Source organism: Panicum virgatum, chromosome 9K (genome assembly GCF_016808335.1).
Source record: "Panicum virgatum strain AP13 chromosome 9K, P.virgatum_v5, whole genome shotgun sequence".
Classification (NCBI taxonomy): Eukaryota; Viridiplantae; Streptophyta; class Magnoliopsida; order Poales; family Poaceae; genus Panicum; species Panicum virgatum.
In genome coordinates, this window is record NC_053144.1 from 40,520,703 (window position 1) to 40,540,752 (window position 20,050).

The 20,050-nt window shown below is 43.4% G+C and overlaps 1 long non-coding RNA gene across 1 annotated transcript; it reads left to right on the forward strand.

The window, feature by feature from the left end:
• The first annotated feature begins 16,432 nt into the window (after positions 1 to 16,432).
• On the forward strand, positions 16,433 to 19,161 carry LOC120651411. The gene is made up of 4 exons (XR_005666166.1): positions 16,433 to 16,860; positions 17,039 to 17,317; positions 18,128 to 18,166; positions 18,762 to 19,161. It is a non-coding gene; the product is annotated as an uncharacterized LOC120651411 (long non-coding RNA).
• The last annotated feature ends 889 nt before the right edge of the window (positions 19,162 to 20,050 follow it).

Genomic DNA, 20,050 nt, shown 5'->3' on the forward strand with positions numbered 1-20,050 from the left:
AAGCGGTTAGCAATGGATATCATGATCAAAACCTTGTGCAACTAGAAGGTACATATAGCTCGTCAATAAAGATACATGCACATGTAGAACAATAAATAAAATTTGGAGATGAACCTCACACAGCTATAAACTGTTCTAGGACATCTCTGTTTCAGTTGCAGCTAGTGCTTTCAAACAACACCCATTAGTATTGCTGTAAGCTGCACCCAAGTGCTGGTCTACCATATCCCATCCCTGCCACTTGAAATTAAAACCAGTAACCCATTTTTAGCTAGCATTCTTGTAAAGTGAATTGACTCATAACGGACCATGCATGAAAAACGTAAAAATCTAGTACTAACCACAGAAAAGCACATTATAATATTTGGCCAACCCCTAGTATAAGTGGGGAAATGTCCTGGTGATTTGTTGGGCATATGAGCTGGAAGATTGTTCATCCGTTCAGTAATAGCATTATTTCTAAGCACGGACGACTCAGCAACATCATAGCACTGGGCTTCCTTCTTCGGGTTTGGATGGTCAAAGTCAGGACAAGGAAACATTGCCACAGATGAGTATTATTCCATGTAGTGTTCAGTTGGTGGTATACGCATAATGGTCCAATTGAAACGGCCTCAGGATTGTGTTCTGTACACTGCTAGAAAACATCTCATTCGTCCCAGGCAGTTAGTACGGGGCACACTTTAGTCCGGTATTAACGTGCCCCTTTAGTACCGGGTCAAAACTACAGTGCCCCAGGGAGCCTTTTAGTACTGGCTGGATCAACCAGCCAGCACTAAAGTGCCCCGCCGACGGCCGGCGCAACGGCTAAGCGACCACTTAGTACCGGCTGGAGTTACCAGTTGGTACTAAGTGGAGCCGAGGTCAGTTAGTACCGGCTGGTGGCACTAGCCGGCACTAAATAGAGGCTTCTAGTGCCGGCTGGAGCCACCAGCCGGTACAAATGCGCCCACTATTATTCAGCTCGCCTTCTTCCTCCCCGAGCCTGAGCCAACCATTTGACCGAGCTCGGGCTTTCTTCCCATGGCGTGCAAGAGAGGAGGTGCAACTGCAGCAAAGGTTTGCAACTGCGTCCTCTCTTGTTTGACAGTCTTCATTATTTGTTTAATGCTCCATAGTTAGAGAAATTTGTGATTTTTAGAAGTAGTGAGAATGAGCATCATTTTTTTTATTTATTCATGGATTTGAGATGTATAGCATCCATTACTTGAATATGGAGAAGGTCTATTGGCTAGGTTGAATGTGGATAATTTATAATGAATTTTTTCTATCTTTTTTGAAGTGGCATGGTTAGCTTGTAGTTGTTAAGCTTTTAGTTAGATGATATCAATGCCTGTGATGATATTATACGATGACCTTGAGCTTTGTGGTATTAGAAGTGTGTTTTTTTGTGTTGTTTAGGTATACTTCTCATGGTTGTCATGAAACCATGTGACACATCCATGCCCAAGCAAATCTCGGTTGTGATGATTTAAGTTGATGGTTGAGCTGGATGTGTCACATGGTTCCTTGCCATTTATGAAACCGTTTATTTACTACCTGGATGCTCCTTATACTCGAAGCTCAAGGTCAAATGGAAGGCAACATATCTGAGGCAAATAATTGTTTCAATTTCTTTTGTTGAGATGATATCAATGTCTGTGATGATATTATATGATGACCTTGAGCTATGTGGTACTAGTAGTGCTATACTCATGGTTGTCATGAAACCATGGGACACATCCATGCCCAAGCAAATCTTGATTGTGATGATTTGATGGTTGGGCTGGGTGTGTCCCATGGTTCCTTGCCATTCATGATCCCATTTTTGTTTAATATACCTGTGATGCTCCTTATACTGAGGCAAATAACTGTTTGATGGTCTTCATTCTTTGTATATATAATTGAATTGTTATTAATATTATTTCTTAGAAATGCCTTTGCAACATGATGCCTTGGAGCGTTGAGCTGCGGCTCGTGTGGCGGTACGCAATGAACTACAGCGCACCAGTCATTCACTTGAGTTCCACTCTGCAGAGCGTGTTGGTCTTGTTAGCGGTCGTATTCGTCGTTTGATTAAGAAAGCTTTTCATATATTCTCCCTTGGCAAAGAAAGCCGTAAATGTTATCATGAATTTAATATCGAGTTGCATGGTACTGATGATGATCGTGAGTTGATGGCTCGATATAATGCAAGACGTGAAGAGTCGGGGCTGGCGGAATATGACCATTCCGTGTCAAGACTTCGCGAGGCAGTTCACGAGGCATTGGTCCAAAGATCTCATGATGAGTAGTTTGTATTAGGTAGTTAGTATGTAGTGTAATCTATATATTAATTTGGACTTCTATTTATCATGTTGTATAATTTAAACATGTTATAACACTACAAATTGACACCCCCTTTTGCAACGCAAATATGCGTTGCTAAAAGTTCATATATACGTTGGTAGGGTCTATACCAATGCATCTTGTATGCGTTGCCTAAAGTGGCGTTGCAAGGATCTATTGCAACACTTATTTATGTGTTGGTAACATGTAGTAATAACCATTGCAAAGTTGCAACGCATAATATTTAATCATGGTAACACTTATATGTGTTTGTACAGACCATGTGTGAATAACCTCTATGGTTGGTTGTAACGTATAGATTTAGTTTATTGCAACACTTATATGCGTTGTAAGGATTAAACCATTCGTTCATTAATATTATATAAGTATTTATTTATGAGACAACAATAGAGATAATATTGTACAATTTAATAAAAATGCAATACCATCCAACATAAAAATAAGCACATTGAGCCAAATATATATATATATTATAAATAATTTGTCGCATTACAAAGTACCATCCAAATTCATGACACATTTTTTTTGTACAGAGCACATGTAATGTGAGCAAATATGAAACGTATAAAAGATCCCTCTTAGCATGCTAGTTGTCCTCCTTTCTCCTTCCTTCAGCTCAGTCAAGCATTCCTCTGTTGTGATCATATATCTATCTTCTTGATCTGCAAATGAAAATTAAATTAAATAATATGACACACATGAGAATTGAAATCTCAATGGGTTATAGAAAAGACCATACAAAAGTTGAAGGCCATGCAACATGGGCTCCTCCTTCTACATCTCTAAGAACCTTGTAGTTTTTTTTATGGTCGTATCAATGGTTCATCTTCTACCATTACAAAACTAACAGAAACCATCCAAAATTCTTTGCCTAGCTGAACACCATCAAGTTTCTGTTTTGGATCACAACTCACTAGTTTACCCATTGCAACAGTCTTGTTTCGATTTTTCCATCTCTGTAAGTATACTTTGGTGCCAACCTGGTTCACAAATATATGCATACAACAAAGAGAGATTGGCTTAACCGCTTAATCAGCTGGAGAGTTCAAGACATACCTATGGCCTGGTGCTCAGCGCTCGCAATCCCTGGGGAGTCCGGCCGCTGTACCTGTGGCTTGTCTGGCTGCAGTGACTGGCCGGGTGGGGGTGGCCACCGACCGAGTCCGTGGGGGGGGGGGGGGGAGATAGCAGAGAGAGGAAGTGGCCGGCGGAGGGTGCCGGCGAGTCGGAGGCGCTGCGGCCTTTCGAGTCGGGGATGGAACGATCCGCCGGCGGGGGTGTAAGCTAGGGAAATCGGAGTTTTTGAGCTGGGCTGGGCTATTTCTAGATCCGGCCTTGTTGTTTTATAAGTAAAGTAATTTTTAATGAGGCAATAAGCACAACCTGGAGATCGTTCGACTGGTTAGGTGGGTGGGCAAGTTTCTTTCCTAAATGCAGGAGGTTGTAGGTTCGAACCTGTGCGCGCTTCTATTTTTTTGACGCTTATTAGTTATTAATTGAGAGCACCTGTGCTTTGTCAAAGAAAAAACTAAGTACTGCGCACAGAGTCTCATATGTTGCTTGCAACAAATATATTAAGCGATGCTGGCGCACAGGCTTAGTTAGGCTCAATCATAAGCGTTGCTAGCTCAGAATTAAGCGTTGCTGGCGCATAGGCTTAGTTAGGCTCAATCATAAGCGTTGCTAGCTCAGAATTAAGCGTTGCTGGCGCATAGGCTTAGTTAGGCTCAATCATAAGCGTTGCTAGCTCAGTTTCGTAAATGTTGCTTGCAACAAATAAATTAAGCATTGCCACCTATTCGTTGCAAAAGTGGGGTTTCTCTTGTAGTGTTATGCGATGGATATTGTGGCAGAACCACCTGAATTATCCCGGCTCAATTGCGCTGGCCATCACCCTAAAGGCAACACCGGCTCAAACGCACTTCAAATGTAACAATTCTTGGTCTGTCGGGTAACGTCCCGATACAACCACCGTTTCTCGGATCGAACAAGCATACCCCGCACGATGGCGAGTCCAGAGAAATTACAACCACAATTTTACAACACAGGCATAACAGGTATTACAATAAGTTTAAAACATCATTACAGATCCAAACTTAGTAAAATATTATACAAGACATAAGTTTAAGTTCAGAGTTTAAAGCAGCGGAAAGAAAACATGATAGCTACAACACGTCGCAAAAGGACACCAAGCTAGCCCAAGCAAGGTATCACTCATCGCGGTCACTGCCGGTCGAAGACGGATCCCACTCTACGGACAGCCAGGAGGCAAAGAGCAGGGCCAAGTCAGACTAGCGATCTGGCCCTCAAAACTCATACCTTAAAAAGGTTTCAACAGCAAGGATGAGTATTTTAATACTCAGCAAGACTTAACCGTCAACGGATATACTTAATCCACCTAGCTAGACTATGCAGGGCTTTGTAAGGCTATGGTTTTCTTTTTGCTGAAAAGCAATAAAGAGTAGGTCCTTACTTTCAAATTTTAGCTTCCAAGATTCTAGTTGATTAACCATTCTATGTAAGCAACTACTCCTATTCAACCATGGTAGAACTTTAAGCAAACATCAAGATTGATCATAATAATGTTACTCTTATTACTCTGTGTGGCAAAGGGATCAAGCAGTCCCAAAACGGGAGAAGCGTACGATTCGAATCGAATTTGTTGACCTGGCCAGGTAGACCTAACACACACGTTTGGAACACCGTCGGGTCATTCCCAAATAACCGTTGACCTTTCATTCCGGCTTGTGGATAGGGTCACTCTCCCCGACTACAAGACACCAACTTCCTCACTGCACCCGTGGTGTTGCACAACATAAACATAAATAAAATCTATCTCTAAGAGAGAGTGAAAGTTATATCCACTCCCCGGTCCGATCGGCTACTAGGCTTACCGCGTATCATATTTACGGCATGTGGCTAGTACGTTCAAAAACTTAACCACCGCTACCACACACCGTGACCTTAGCAGAATTCATCAACTCAGACGGGGTCTCACCCAAGGTCATGATATCAAACACGACCACGTCCGTCGTCCTTATATTGATAGCAGAAAGTAAACAAGCAATTCCTATAGAGCTCGCGAGTGACAGGCAATCACTCGACTTTTACCGGTCCTATAAGCTTAGCAATTATTCGAACTCAGGTCTAGTGTTCAGTACATAGGTTCCTAGGATCATGCATCTAGGGTTTCAATTCAAATCCTAAAAACTGTAAATACACAAGTAAGTAATAACGATAAATTGTAATAATTTGAAATACTGGGTTATGTCCGGAGCTTGCCTTCGCGGTAGTCGCTAGCTAAAACAACCTTGGGCTCTTCCGAACTCTGGTCCGGGACTTCAGTCAGTATGGTGGCATTTACTTGGGCTTCTTGATCAACTTCTTCGGACTCCGGGATTAGCTCGTACGTCCCGTCCGCTAGAACAGTCGCATCTATATGTGATGCAAGAGATGACATTACCACATACATATTTCACGATAAAGTTGTAGTTTAACACTAAGCAACAATTCTTATCATCTGGGCAAGCATTTATAGAGTAGTTATCTAATAACTATTACTACACAAAACAACATGATCAACCTCATAAAACAATTTGATTATACTTACAAAGTAAGTGTTAGTTTATAAAGCATGTAAATCATGATTTGCTAAGAAATGAGTAACTCAACCCACAAGCAGCATTTAAATTCAGAAAAATTACCACAAATAGAAAGTACAAAGAGAAATCTACTCTATAAGTTTCATACCATTTTATGCAGCCAAATAATCAGAATAAATCATTTATTCAGATAGCACCTAGAACAAGATTAAATTCTACAGAACAAACAACAATACTTATGAAGCTCAACAATTTTCAGAACATGCTTCATATGCTTAAGAACGTTCCATAAATTTTTCAGAATTTATTTAGACATAAAACTAAAGTAATAATTTTGACAAAATTAAACCACATATGATAAAGCTAATTAGTACAGGAAGTTCTATAGTGTTTATGGATCCTAAATTTTACAAACATGAATACACGACCAAAGTAGAGTTACACAAAAATTCTCAGAATTTTCTAAGCAAGGAAACTATTTATCACAATTAAAGCCTACTTAAGAAGCATTAAATCAAAGATATAGTTAGACAGCTCTAAAATTTCCCAAACTTGAGTAACAGCAAGGTTGTTGTGACATGTAAGCATGGAAAAAGTTTCACATTCAGAACTTAAATATTTCTTCCAGCACAAATAAATTAACAAAACTAGTAGATTTTGGAATCTTGAAACTTTGACCTAGTTAATGATGTCAAAAAGGTTTCAAATTTTTACCAAGTACTAGTAACACTGCAAGACACAAGCTAGCCAAACCTCACATGAAGTTACTGAGTAGAACTCCTAGAACAATTAAAGCCTAATTATTCAATTCTTTTTCGTGGATTAAAATACAGACCAAAAATGAAGATGTGCATATAACAAAACTTGTAGTTCTTGTAACAAGGATTCCAAAACATTTATATTTGAATTTTTATGATTTTCCTACGAATTTCTAGGTATTTTCAAATTTCAGCCTAAAAACAAAAGGAAAAGATCTGAGAACTTGCAGAGAGGTCCTTAGAAGTTTTCAAATCCTAGCAAACATGCCCTTGGCTGGAGTCAGAGCGAGGGTGAGGGTTTGACCGACCGAATCCCGGTGAGGCTCGTCGCCGGCGGCGAGGTGAAAGAGACTGGGGAGCAAGAGGAAGTCAAGGCGCACCTAATGGTGTGCTTGGACGGGTCTGGGATGGTCGGAGTGAGGTGGTCCACTACGAGCAGGGCGAAGGCGGCGGAGAAGAATGGCGCAGCTCGACGGCGACCATGCTGCGGCAGTGGATTGGGGTGCGAAAGAGTCTGGGAGCTGCACGAGACTCGGGCAGTACTAAAGGCGGGGTCAGCGCGGGCGGAGCGGTTGCGGAGGTGCGGGGCGCCGATGAGCTTCGAGTTCGCCGGCATTCGGGCGGGCGGCGGCGATGTTCTTGGGGTTCTGGGCAGGGAACGGGCGAGGTAAGGAGGGGAAAGTGAAATGGGATTGCTCCTGGTACTGAGGCTCACGCGAGTTGGGGAGCTGAGGCTCTGCAGCGAGCTGTCCACGGCGACGGCGAGGTGGCGGCTGTGGAGCTCGTCGGGGTGGCGTGGCGAGGGGAGGAGAGGTCCAGCGCGAAGGGGAGTGGGTCGAAGAGGTCGCTGGGGTGCCGCGTGGGGCGGTGGGCGAAGTAGGAGGTCGCCTGCGGCCTCCCAAGGCGGCGGGCAGCGCCGCTCAGCGCCGGCGGCGGTGAAGCAGAGAGGGAGAGAGGTGGAAGAAGACTGCTGGGTCTTTTTGCAAATTCCAAAAAGTTCAGGGATCCCACTGTAAAACTAAAATAACTTCTAAACTAAGGCTCAAATGAAAAAGTGCCGAACATGAAAGTTGTTGAACTTTTCAAGATCTACAACTTTGATGTTGTGTAAAAATTGATTTGGCCAAAGGTTAAAGAGTTATTTTGAAAACATAGGAAGGATTTTGAATTTAATGGACTTTTGTCTTTTCCATTGCAAATTCAGTTTAATTTCAAACTAAAAAGCAAAATTTTCTACCATGTAATGATTACACTGAATTTTACACATAAACCCTCCACAAAAGCAATATTAGCTCTCCCTATTCAAATTAAACTATAGAAATGACCCTGCAATAAATCATATTTACACAACTACCCTTTTATTTTTACAATAAGATCCTTTTTCAAGCAAATTAAGCACATGATGCATAAAATAAATACAATTCTACTGTGCAGACACCTAGGGTGTCACAGATATTTGGACATTTTGTATTTTAATGTTAAATTTGCAGAAATGGCTTTTGTATTTCATTATATTATGTGCCAAATTAAATGATATGAATACAAGTAAAATAATATTTTTACTTAATACAAAATTGTAGATCGATGGACAGACAATGGATGTACGGCGACCGGTGCACCATGGCATGGATTAATGGTCTAAAGTCTTTCTCGATGCGACAGAGGCCACAAGTCATCGAAAGGTTTCATGTGTTGTCCATGCCGCATTTGTCAAAATAAAAAGGAATACTCTAAGAGAAGCACTCTACACGCCCACATTTATGAAAAGGGTTTCATAGATAACTATACTCTTTGGACCAAGGACGGTGAATCTGAAGTTGTGATGCAAGATGGTGAAGGAGATGATGATGATGATAATATTACATACTGGGCTCAATTATATGAAGCGGGAGCCTTTGAAGATGAACCAATGGACGATGCTGAAGAAATGAACGAGGATGGAGAAGATGCAGCAAAAGACCAACCACCTGATGAATTAGGTCAGGTTCTAGTGGATTCATAAGGAGACAGTGAAACTTTGAAGGAATCCAGCAGCGAAGAAATTCTTTCTATCCGTGATGTGCCAACCAAAGCAGAAAGAATTGATGTCGGACTACGACCGCTCGATTACAAAATTATAGGAGAAGAAGAGTAATCGGAAGTACAACCAAGTCCCCCAGCTCGGTAAACAACCCAAACAAAGGGTACCCGATCTCAAGGTCCTTTCAAAAGAGGATGAAGCACTTGCAGAGTTTGTGGCTGAAATCGGGCTCACAAAAGCTCAGCTGGAAGGGAAAGAAAATGTCCCAGTTCATGAAGGAGTTCATGAAGGAGCAGGCAGAAAACCATTTGTGCTCGGACAACCTCTTATGTGGCCAGAGTTGATTGACAGGCTACCAACGAGAATGCATGAGTTACATAACTGGTACATGAAATATTCTTCAGAGGGAAATATTATGTTCGCTGCTCGCATTAAAGATAGCCATTTGCATCGGGGGATGGACGATGTATGGATTAAACTTGAAAATCTGTGGGATCTATACCATCAAGATGCTCTAGACAAGTCCCTCCTTAGTACATTCTGCATGTAAGTGTTTCTTCTCTCATTTCTATACTCTCTAGCTATACTAAGTCTGTGGTTTCTCATCCCGTCCTCGTATTTCTAATCGTGTAGGATGAAGGTGCAAGAATGCCGAAAAAAGGGGATCTACAACATCGGCTTCATTGATCCACATGTCGTAAATGAAGAGTCGGTACGCGAATGGCCAAATCGCACCAAGAATATTATATTCACGGCCATGGATAGGCAGCACGCTTGCATATTCATTCTATTTCCATACAACTTCGAGTGATTTCTTTAACTTTTTACATCACTTCAATTTATCGTACAAATTTAAGTGAGTCCTTTAACTTCTTTTCATCACTTTAATTTCAACAGCTTCCACTGGATCTTTCTCTCTATCGAGATCGATCGGTCCGAGTTGTGGTGTTCAACTCCTTGTGGAAACCAAAAGAAGAGTATCAATCTCTCATAGACATCCTTCAAAGCGCATGGGCTCGGTTTATCCGTAATCACATAGGAGTCGCGACACCGCCTTCTGATCTTTATATCAAAACTAACTTTCCAGTACGGATACATATCGTGCATCTACTGTGATTTCATTAAACGTCATGAATATTTCATAACCCACATTTATATATAGTGTTTCAGATAGAAGCAAGGAACCAACCTATGTGGTTACTATGTATGTGAGCACATACATTGTTTTTGCTCCTCCACCAAGAGGATGACACAACAACAATTCGATGTACATGTTACATTAATAGATAACAATTTCTTTCATTTAATTCCATGCAGATACTAATAGAAAATTTTGGTGTTTGCACTTGACAGATTTGGCGTATGAAGGAGGACCTCATCGAACTGGAAAGAATCAGGGTAATTCAAGAATCACTCTGTGGATTCCTGCTAGATGAGGTCATAAATCGAAAAAGAGAATTTTATTCGGATCAAAGGATAAGCATGGGTCGACTTGATAGAAACAACCGCGGGGGCGACAACAACGACGACTAGTATTATTCTTCTTTTTGGGTACTTGTCGGAAAAAACTAATGATCATCGATACTTGTAAATGTTTTTGTACTCCAAATTACTATTATAAGTACTTGTAATTAATGAAGTATATATCAATATAATATGTATATATAATTGCTTTTGTTTTGCGCGAACAATATATATGAATGCTAGATATGAATGCAAATACGCAAATGGCTACGAAATACGAATACTAATTAACTAAAACTAAAATGAAAAGAGGAGAAACATAATTAAAAGAAAACAAACCAAAAAACACTTAGTACTGCTTGGTAAAACCAACCGGTAATAACCTGCCGCGCCAGGAGCTGGAACGTGGCAAGAAGTTTAGTACCGGTTGGTATTACCAACCGGTACTAAACTACGCTTTTAGTACCGGTTAACCCAACCGGTACTAAACGCAGGCGCGTTTAGTACCGATGGGGCGGTACCGGGAGGGAAACCGGTACTAACAGGGGGTTCCCGCCCGGTATAAATGCCAGTTTTTCTGGCAGTGGTAGTAGATTAAGATGTTGTTGCTTTTGGATCATTCTTAATCTATCAAAGGCATGCCTGTAAACTAAACTAGAGGATAGAACTGTGTATTGTAGGATTGTTGTATAGTATGTTTGTTCCCGATTAGTAATATAATTACATGCATGAAGCCCAGCCTCGTGCCAATTTGAGAAAATTCTATCCGATTCTAAAAACCAATTAAATCCTTGTCATATACTAAAACTGAGTAGGAATGGCCGCCCCATTCACTCCCCGTAGCCAATAAGCTTTGGGTGAGTGGCTCGGGAAGGAGAGGTGGAGGAAGCCTCCCGCCAGTAGCGATGGACTGTGTCAGATGGAATCCGACCGGCTTGCTGGCAGGTTGAGCGTCGAGGACAGGATTGTTGAATATTCTCATGTCGTATGAGGTTGGTCCTAAGTCAAACTTGACAAACTTTGACCAAACTTATAGAAAAAATAATAAAATTTTTAATACCAAATTTGTTTCATTGGATGTACTATGAATATTTGTAGGAGTCCGGTTGCAATAGGACTTGAGTTGTATTTAGCATTATAAAGTAGAGTTCAAGTCAAACTTTATAACTCGGATCTCCTCACACAAATATGAGAAGAGGGATGCTGTTGTAACCATCATGACATAGAGATAGGCTCGCAGGAGAGGGAGGCACCATGATACCAGGACCCTAAAGCGGCTGGTAATGCAAACTTGCAGTATTGGGAGGAGCACTCCTAGTCATGCCGGTGTTGTCTATGATTTTGCAAGTTCGTTTCGGGAGACCCTAAAGTGGAGATTAGCAGCAGGTGGCTCATCGCCGCTAAGGCTAATTTTGTAACAATTGGTGTTATAAAAAACTATGGTTTGGATTGGATCTAGTGATTATGCGAAAGATCACGAGACATTGTTGACGATAATCCGGTCAACACACGAATGCGCTAGAACGCGCAGATCGCAATCGATCTTCACCAGCGAAGCCTCACGTAGACCGGTCAGACCGGGAGCACCCACCGGTCAGACCGGTTGGAGCAGAGACGCCACGAAAACCTAGAACCGCGAGCTCGGGAGGGACCCCATCGGAGCTTGCAGATCTAGGGTTGTCTTGAGATCGGCAGGCCACCCAAGACGCCCTCGAACGCCGTAGAGATGCAAAAAGAACAGCAGATGGGGTTGGAAAAGTTAGGGTTAGAGATAAAAGTAAAGGACAGATATGTTGATTCGATTGAGATGCCCTCAATCGGCCGTAACCCTTCATATTTATAGGGTGGGGTGGTCTGTACCCTTTAGGAGTCGAAACCCTAACAAATCCCGTATCAAAATACAAGTCCTAACTCAGATTGGGAATTTCGGACCGGTCTGGTCTCCGAACCGGTCTGACAGCCCTGGACCGGTCTGACCGCCTTGGACCGGTCTGACCGGTCAGATCGGAGTGCAGATTTTTTGGGAGGCATAACTTTCTCATCCGGACTCCAAATTGGACGTTCCACATATGCATTTCGATCGCCTTGATGAGATCTATGCAATAGTGCAGTCCAATTGGCATTTTGACAACCTTACCCAGACCGGTCTGACTGGTTTATACAACCGGTCTGATTGGTTCGCCCAGACTGCATAGCGAACCTCGGTATTTGCCAATTTTGGGAGTTAACATATGCCTTCCTGTTTCTTGTTAAAGCTTGCGTACCAAGAAATATCTCTCATAGTCCAAAACTGCACTGAAACAATGAGCAGCACTTGCGCACCAATCCTGCCTTGCCTTCAAGGGTGAGTGGGTGATATTGTATATCGGTCATGTCATTCGATTCTACTCAATATTCTGACTCCCATTGTAGACTTGATGATGACCAGATTACTCTTTAACCCCTCTTGTTTGAATTCACCGGATCTTTCAATGCATCTTGGATCATGCAAATATCCAACAACAAGCTTTCTAACTACTAACTTTGGCCTCAATAAGTTATGAAACTCCAATAGCCGAAGTAGTTGTTCTTCTGGTCAGATCGATGTTAATGATGGCTAGACCGATTTGTCCAGGATGTGCCCCCAAGTGTTGCAAAACATTGGTCTTTGAAAAGAATATCTCTTGCACATGGTGACCTGATGCCCATTATTGTAAAGTATCAATCCAACACCTTCATGTCTAAATATCTTCAGCATCATTCGCCAATTTTCTGCCCCCCCCGAGCACTAAAGCCTCGTTGAGGTACATATTGCCGCGTTCTTGGTGTAGCCTCATAATCCACTAGCTCTTCATCATCTTGCACTAAAAATGTCAGTGGTGTTTCTTCATCCTAAGATGCCGAAATGGGCGCTTCTGATTCGGCTTTGTGCTGAACTGGAGGGTCAACCGGTCTGACCGGTTGCTCGAGGCGGTCAGACCGGTCAGCTATACCGATCAGACCGGTCGATAAGGGCGGTTCGACCGGTCCTGCTGGCTAGTTAGCTGACTTGACCCGCCACACTTTGCTCTGAGGGAAGGTGGGCCTATACTTGTTGAATTGCTCATCCTTCAGCCTTTCGGCCTCCTGTTCCTTCTGCTCTTGACATCACAGGCGCTGCAACCTCCTCTTCTGCGTATGAGTCAACCCTGATGGACAACACTTGGGTTGAGAGTATTTGTTCACGGAGCAGCTACTAGCTTCATGGTTATCAGCCATGACAAGCTTCTGGTTGTGAGGATCGACCAATTTATCGAAAACCATCGGTCTTTTCTCAACATCTTTGACAACTACGTTGACATCGCTAATCTGCACGACATCACTGGTTGTAGTCTTCCCAGAATCAACTTGCATGGGCTGAGCTTCATCCTTCTTCTTCTTGATGCGATACTCTTGCTTCGGAGGATAAGACTGGACCGGTCTCTAGTGCGACCGGTCTGACCGGTTAGGCTGGACCGGTCTGACTGGTGCAGCATGTTGCTGCTGACCAGATTGGTGTGGGCCCAATCGGTCGTGCACCGGTCGTGAAAACCTATCAAAAATAGGTCTTCTGAAGTATCCTCCACTCTAGTGACATGATGGATGCGGCATCAGATAGCATTGCATCCAAACTCCTTCATGCCCCCATGTTGGGCAAAAAGAATCCGATGCCGATGACACCCATGGCATGTCGACGTACACGCTTTGAGGAGGAAACTTTGTAGTGACATCACCTCTGCGCTTGCTGGATCCTCCCCTAGGAAAAGAAGGTTTGCCTTGACGCAAAGGTGACCTCAATATCTTTTTTACTGGCCGATCTTTTAGAACGGCCTTTTTGTACTTGTTCAGCAACTGATCAAAGGTGGGTTTCTACTTTACAACTCTTTCCCGCACCCTTGATTCATTCACCTTGCAAGTACGCACTTCCGGGCCCTTAGGCTTGACAGTTCTGGGTCGGCTCTATGCCTGACTAGTCTGACTAGTTGAAGAAGCCGGTCTGACCGGTCGTGCCTGGGCAACAGGACGACTCGTGTCTCGCGAGGAACTTTCTTGCCCCCCGGGTCTTGATGCTTTAACAGTGATTTTCAACGACTTCCTACCATCAGGAGTCTTTTCCAGCACCACTTCTCTAGCCAGAATCTTATCCTTGACATCTTTTGGCCTTTCTTAACCAATGATCACATTTTTCCTTTCGCTCCTTCGGCTTGTTCCGGCCGAATGAGCACCTTGGCATTACACAGATCAATGGTATGAATAGGGAAGGGAGCTTCGTTAATTTGCAACTCAGGCAAAGTCAATCGTCCTTCATTAACGACCGATTGTACATGTCGACGAAACACATTGCAATCATTAGTTGCATGAGAAAATAAATTATGCCATTTGCAATATGCACGCCGCTTCAATTCTTTAAGCGGCGGTATGACATGAGATAACTTGATGTTTCCACTTCTAAGCAATTCATCAAATATGCAATCACACTTAGAAACATCAAAAGTGAAACGAGCTTCTTCTCGCCGATTCTTGGTAATCGGCTTAAGCGATGGACAAGAATATGGCATAATTTCTGATGACCATACAAACTCAGCCACATTAACTTCTTTCCTCTCATCGTCCGAATCATTGATTTCACACTCAACATGTGTGTTGGACTGATGAGATTCACAATTCTCTTTGGCTTTTCTAAATTTATACTCTTGGCACATAGCTCAAAGTTGTAAATCATTAAGATTGTTGTAATTGAAACCTTCAAGCTTTTCCTTAAGATATGAATGCAAACTACCAAGAGCAATCACCGTGTTCGGCTGGAGGCTGGTGCCTCCAGCACTACAGTGAATCCCTCTCACATCCCTCCAGCTCCAGCCTCCAGCCACCAGCCAAGTAACAGTATTTTTCTCTCATACTACTCCAGCTTCAGCCTGCCGAACACGGTGAATATCTATCGAGTCCTTATCAGAATTTGACAAACTGAAACATCGGTTTTTAATTTCTTTAAACCTTTTAAAATAATCAGAAATGGATTCGTCCCTGCCTTGTCTAACCAATGTCAAGTCTATCAATTTAGCTTCATTCTCCCCACTATAAAATTGATCGTGGAATTTTTGTTCCAATTCATTCCAGGAGCGGACCGAATTAGGGGGTAATGAAGAAAACCAAGAAAAAACAGTTCCAATCAAAGACAAAGAAAACAATCAAATGTGCAAAGAATCAATGGAACTAGCCTCACCAAGTTGAGCAACATACTGATTAATATGCTCCCAAGTTGACATATTGTCATCCCCGCTAAACTTAATAAAGTCAGGAATCCTCCAACCCGTAGGGTAAGGAATCAAATCGAAAGCATCGGGATACGGTCGTTGGTACAAACGGATTTTACTAGGAGCTAAACCTAGTTGACTTAGTTATTTTCTAAAAAGCTGGCTCAGATCTTCTCTCATCTTAATAAGACCGGCCTTATAATTTTCAGTGGTGGATGTTTGAGCACTAGAAGCTAGATGATTTACTGCTGGATCAGTATTGCTCATCGTCTATATAGCATTATGGGGATTATTTTTAGTTAAATCATCCCAAACATCTTGAGGCATGGTAGGTGGAAAAGGCGGCTCGCCATACGATTTAGCGGTGTATGGCGGCACAAAGCCTTCCAATTCATCAGTTCGGCTAGGGGCAGCCGAACTTGAAATTGGTGCGAGTGCGGGAGTGGACGCCGATGCCAGCACCATGGCACCGGTCTGACCAGTCTGAGTGACCGGTCTGACCGCACTTGCTGCCGAGGCAGCGGTCAGACTGGTTGATGCAACTGGTCTGACCGGTTCGGCCCTAGTTGGTCGAACGCCGCCTGGCGGTGGTGACTGTCCAGCGAAATAATTCGGTGGCATACCATATTCCACATCAAAAGTAGACGCAGGTGCTGCCGAATTTGGAGCAAGATCCTTAGTTGAATATGATGTATCTACGGACTTGCCCTTTTCCATCTTTTTGCTTATGTTAAATATAAGATTTTGCGTGACCATTTGTGACTTCTCAATTTTGTCCCCAAATTCCCTTAAGAATTGAACAAGAGGATCTTTAGGAGGACTTACATCAAAGTAGGAGAAGCTGATGTTGTAGTATTATTTTTGTCGGTTTTTATGGCCGACCAAAATAATTTGTTATTTTCGTCGGGTTTTTCCGGCTAACTGGTTAGTTTCGTCGGTTTTTTTGCTGGCCGACGAAAATAACATATTATTTTCGTCGGTTTTATGTGGCGGACGAAAATTATCGGGTCAAAATAGCCGGCCTGGCCGAGCAGCGCCTACTCTCCTCCCCGCCGCCGCCGCCAGATCCGGCGACCGCTGACCTCCTCGCCTCCAGCGCCGGCCCTGACACCCCCCGCGAGCCGCTGCGCGGCCGTCCAGCGTGCCCCGGCGCCCCGGCCAGCGGCCGCCCTCGCGCCCCAGTGTCCCGGACAGCGGCCGCCCGCGCGCGGCCCCCGAGGCCCGGCGCCCTGGAGCGGCTGCCTCCCGCGCCCCATGCTCCCGGCTCGCGGCCACCCGCGGCCCCGGCGCCCCGTAGCCTCGGGGCGGCCTGTCTCGGCCCTACACGGCTCAGCAGCGGGGCGGCCTCGGAAGCGGGCGACCTGGCAGGTGGCGTGCGGCACCAAACCTCGGCGGCTATTGCCTTCCCCTCCCATTCCAGTCCCATGTTGGGTCAGGTGAGAGCTCTGCCCTTTCGTTTACTCTGTTGTCTGGCTCCTGGCCGGATCTGTGGTTGTCTCCTCCGGAGAGGCGAGCGGGCCGGTGGTGCTCCGTGAGGCGTGGATCTGGGCGCCAGGTTGCTTGTTCCTCTGATGTGCTATGATGTGCTAGCCATCGCCTTTGTGTTTCTGGCAGGAGGCCACAACGCTCGGGTGGATTGTGTCCTGCGTTGGCGGCGGTGCGTCCGAGCGACGAGCCAATGACGGCGGCAACAAGTTGTGCCGCCGTTCGGCTACGCAGAGGAGCATGTGGTGGCCTCTTGCTGCTGTCGGCAGGCCGCGTAGCTACAGCGACGAGCTAGCAGCGGCGTAGGTGGTGCCCGTTGGCTTCTGCCTGCAAGCCGTGAGGGTCAACGCCGTGGCCAGCTGGGTGCAGTGAGGCAGCCCTGATATGACGAGGATGCGGTGCTGTCCGGTGAGGAGCTCCCTTTCCTTCTCGTCCTCACTACCTTATGAGATTTCGCGATTTATTAGACTTACACCTCCACGGGCCTTTGCATTCCAGGTTCAATTCGATCAGATTTGCTTTAGGCTTTCGTAGCACGGAAGATTTATGGTGCGAAAGATCTCTGTTTGATTGATAGTGCAATTCCTTTGTTCCGTGTTCAGCTGAGTAAACTTCAGCTGAGTAAACTTAAACGAAGTGCATGTCATGAGCTCGGTAGAATGCCCAGGCGAGATGTAGCCATACCTATTATTTGCAAGGCAGCATTTCATCTGTAAAAGCAGTCGCTGGCTACTCCAGCAAACATGTTCAATCTTTGTTCTTGTTTTGCAAATAAAATCTCTGATTTCCCTGGCAATTAGTTATTTGCGTGATTGACCATCCTGAAACCCCAGAGGATAGGCAAGCAGGCATCTTGCATGGTTCTTTGGCTAGAAAATAAAGAGCTTGACACACACAAAAATACGTACTCCCATGAGTTTCCAGCAAGCAGCGTGGTACCACTGTGATATGGGATTTTTGCCAGCAAGCCTGGCGATGAACAACTAGACCGCCTGTTCATTTCTGGTGCTGATATGTGTCGTATACAGTTTTAGCATAATTGTGATATTTATCATAACTTTGTTAAAAAACTTTATTCTGTTGGTATTTGGACTCGAAACAAATATTTTTCAGGAATAGAGCTCTACTTATTTGATTGTATCTGCCAATGTATTCTAGCTATATAAAATATATCCAGTTGGTGATTCTTATTGCATTCTCTTTTACTGTCGTTTTCAGACTGCAAATACACTGCTCAAGGAGGTTATCAGTGCCGAGGTAATCTCCTTTTGTATTTCTTTTCCAGCATGATCTTGTGCTACCAGATCTCTTTTCTTGTGGAGTCCATAATCATTTTTATTCTTTAGTAACTCTCTATCTAAGTAGGGGTCATCGTTTAATTAGTCCAACAGTCCCAAACTACCAATCCATTTTAGTGGATATTAAATTGAAGGGAGAATGGAATCAATCCTTTTGTATAGTTCTGTTGGATGACTTTGCTTTGCTATGCAAAACCTTAATTTTTTTGTATTGGTTGTGTTGGACTAGAGGTCTAGCCTTATAAATTGGCACATGTTGTTTACTCATGTTTTTTTGCTATATGCTTTTTGCTACTTCTGTTATAGGGAAGTTTCTTTTAGTCTACAGTCTACACACACTACTCATTAAGCTCAAGATAAAATCTCCATTTCTTTACAATGCAAGAGTGCTTTGGTGCTCCTGAAATTGAACTTCCCAAAATTTATAGCTCAATTTTAAATCTGGTTCCAAGTGTTTGTGAAACTGAGCAGTGCCTGAAGATATGATATGATGAGCCTCCAGCCTTCTAGACACAGGTCACCCTTGACGGTTCTTCCTGTGGTTCTCATTCCAGGAGGTTCTCCATCTCTTTGTCAGCCTTCATGATTGACTGGTGCAGCTCCCAGGGTTACCGCTTCATAAGGTAGCCTGTTTCTTTTGGTGCTAGATATTCTGTAGCTATCTACTACGAATGAGAGAATCTTGGCAAAGAGTCTCCCTATAGGATAGTTTGCCCTCCTTGTGTACTGGGCAGCTTATTTTGAGTTCCTGACAGATCACGGAGGTGAATGAGTAGTGTATGACAGTGGGTATTAGGAGAAGGATGCTTGCTCCGCGATGTTGTTCTGTGTTACTAAAGTCAACCAGGTTTGAGTTTTCATGTTTTGTTTGTGCCCCATTGACCAGTATAATTTTGACAATTCCATTTTACAAGACCAATATATAAATGTTTTCTATTCTGTTTCACAAGAAAATAGACACTGCTCTTATTCGCTGGGCCCCATCGGCCGCTGAGATACACTCTCTTCGGCGTACACTGTTCTACAAAACATCTATTACATGTGCTGTTATTTTCTACCAATGTTTTAGTTGTCCTCCAGTTGAGCAGTAACATACAGTATATGACTATAGTTGTGTAGAAGAATCACATGGTCCTGCGCGCGCATGGACGCGCCTTCAGTCACTAGTTTGTATTATTCTGGTGTATATATAAGCTTGCTTCATCATAATTATTTAAAATGTTCCTGAAGCCAACTACCCTATTGCCCTGGGTCACTAGCTCTGTTGCACGCGATGCTTGGCACTGATATGTTGACACTAGCATGAATGTGTAAGATGCATGGCATATAGTTCATCCTTATGATCTCATGTTGTTCTTTACTGCCTAACTATCTCTCTTTTTCCCACTTCAGACATTGATATGAGGCTCAAGTTGTACTATTGTACTGTGATCCATAGTTCAAACTTTAGAGGCTATTTATGTGTATATATTGTTTCTCCTCATTGTTAATGCCGCTCCATATAGCTCATAGAAATCCTATGTAGTTCTTCGAATATTTTTAGTTTTTTGACTGGTTTGTTTGCTATCTAAATATTGACTTCTTCCGTTCATGCTTAGGTTTGTTTAGAGATAACTTGAATGTTTGCTCTCCCATCCCTTTCAGCATAGGTTTACAGTATTTCGCACTTCAAGTGTTTTCCTTCCTGAAGTAGATGAATTTTAAATGCTTTTTTTTGCCCTGCAAAGCTCTATTTTCGTCGGCCAAAAAAAGCCAACGAAAATAAATCATTTTCGTCGGCCAGGGGAAACCGACGAAAATAGTGCGGTTATTTTCGTCGGCCAGAAAAAGCCGACGAAAATAA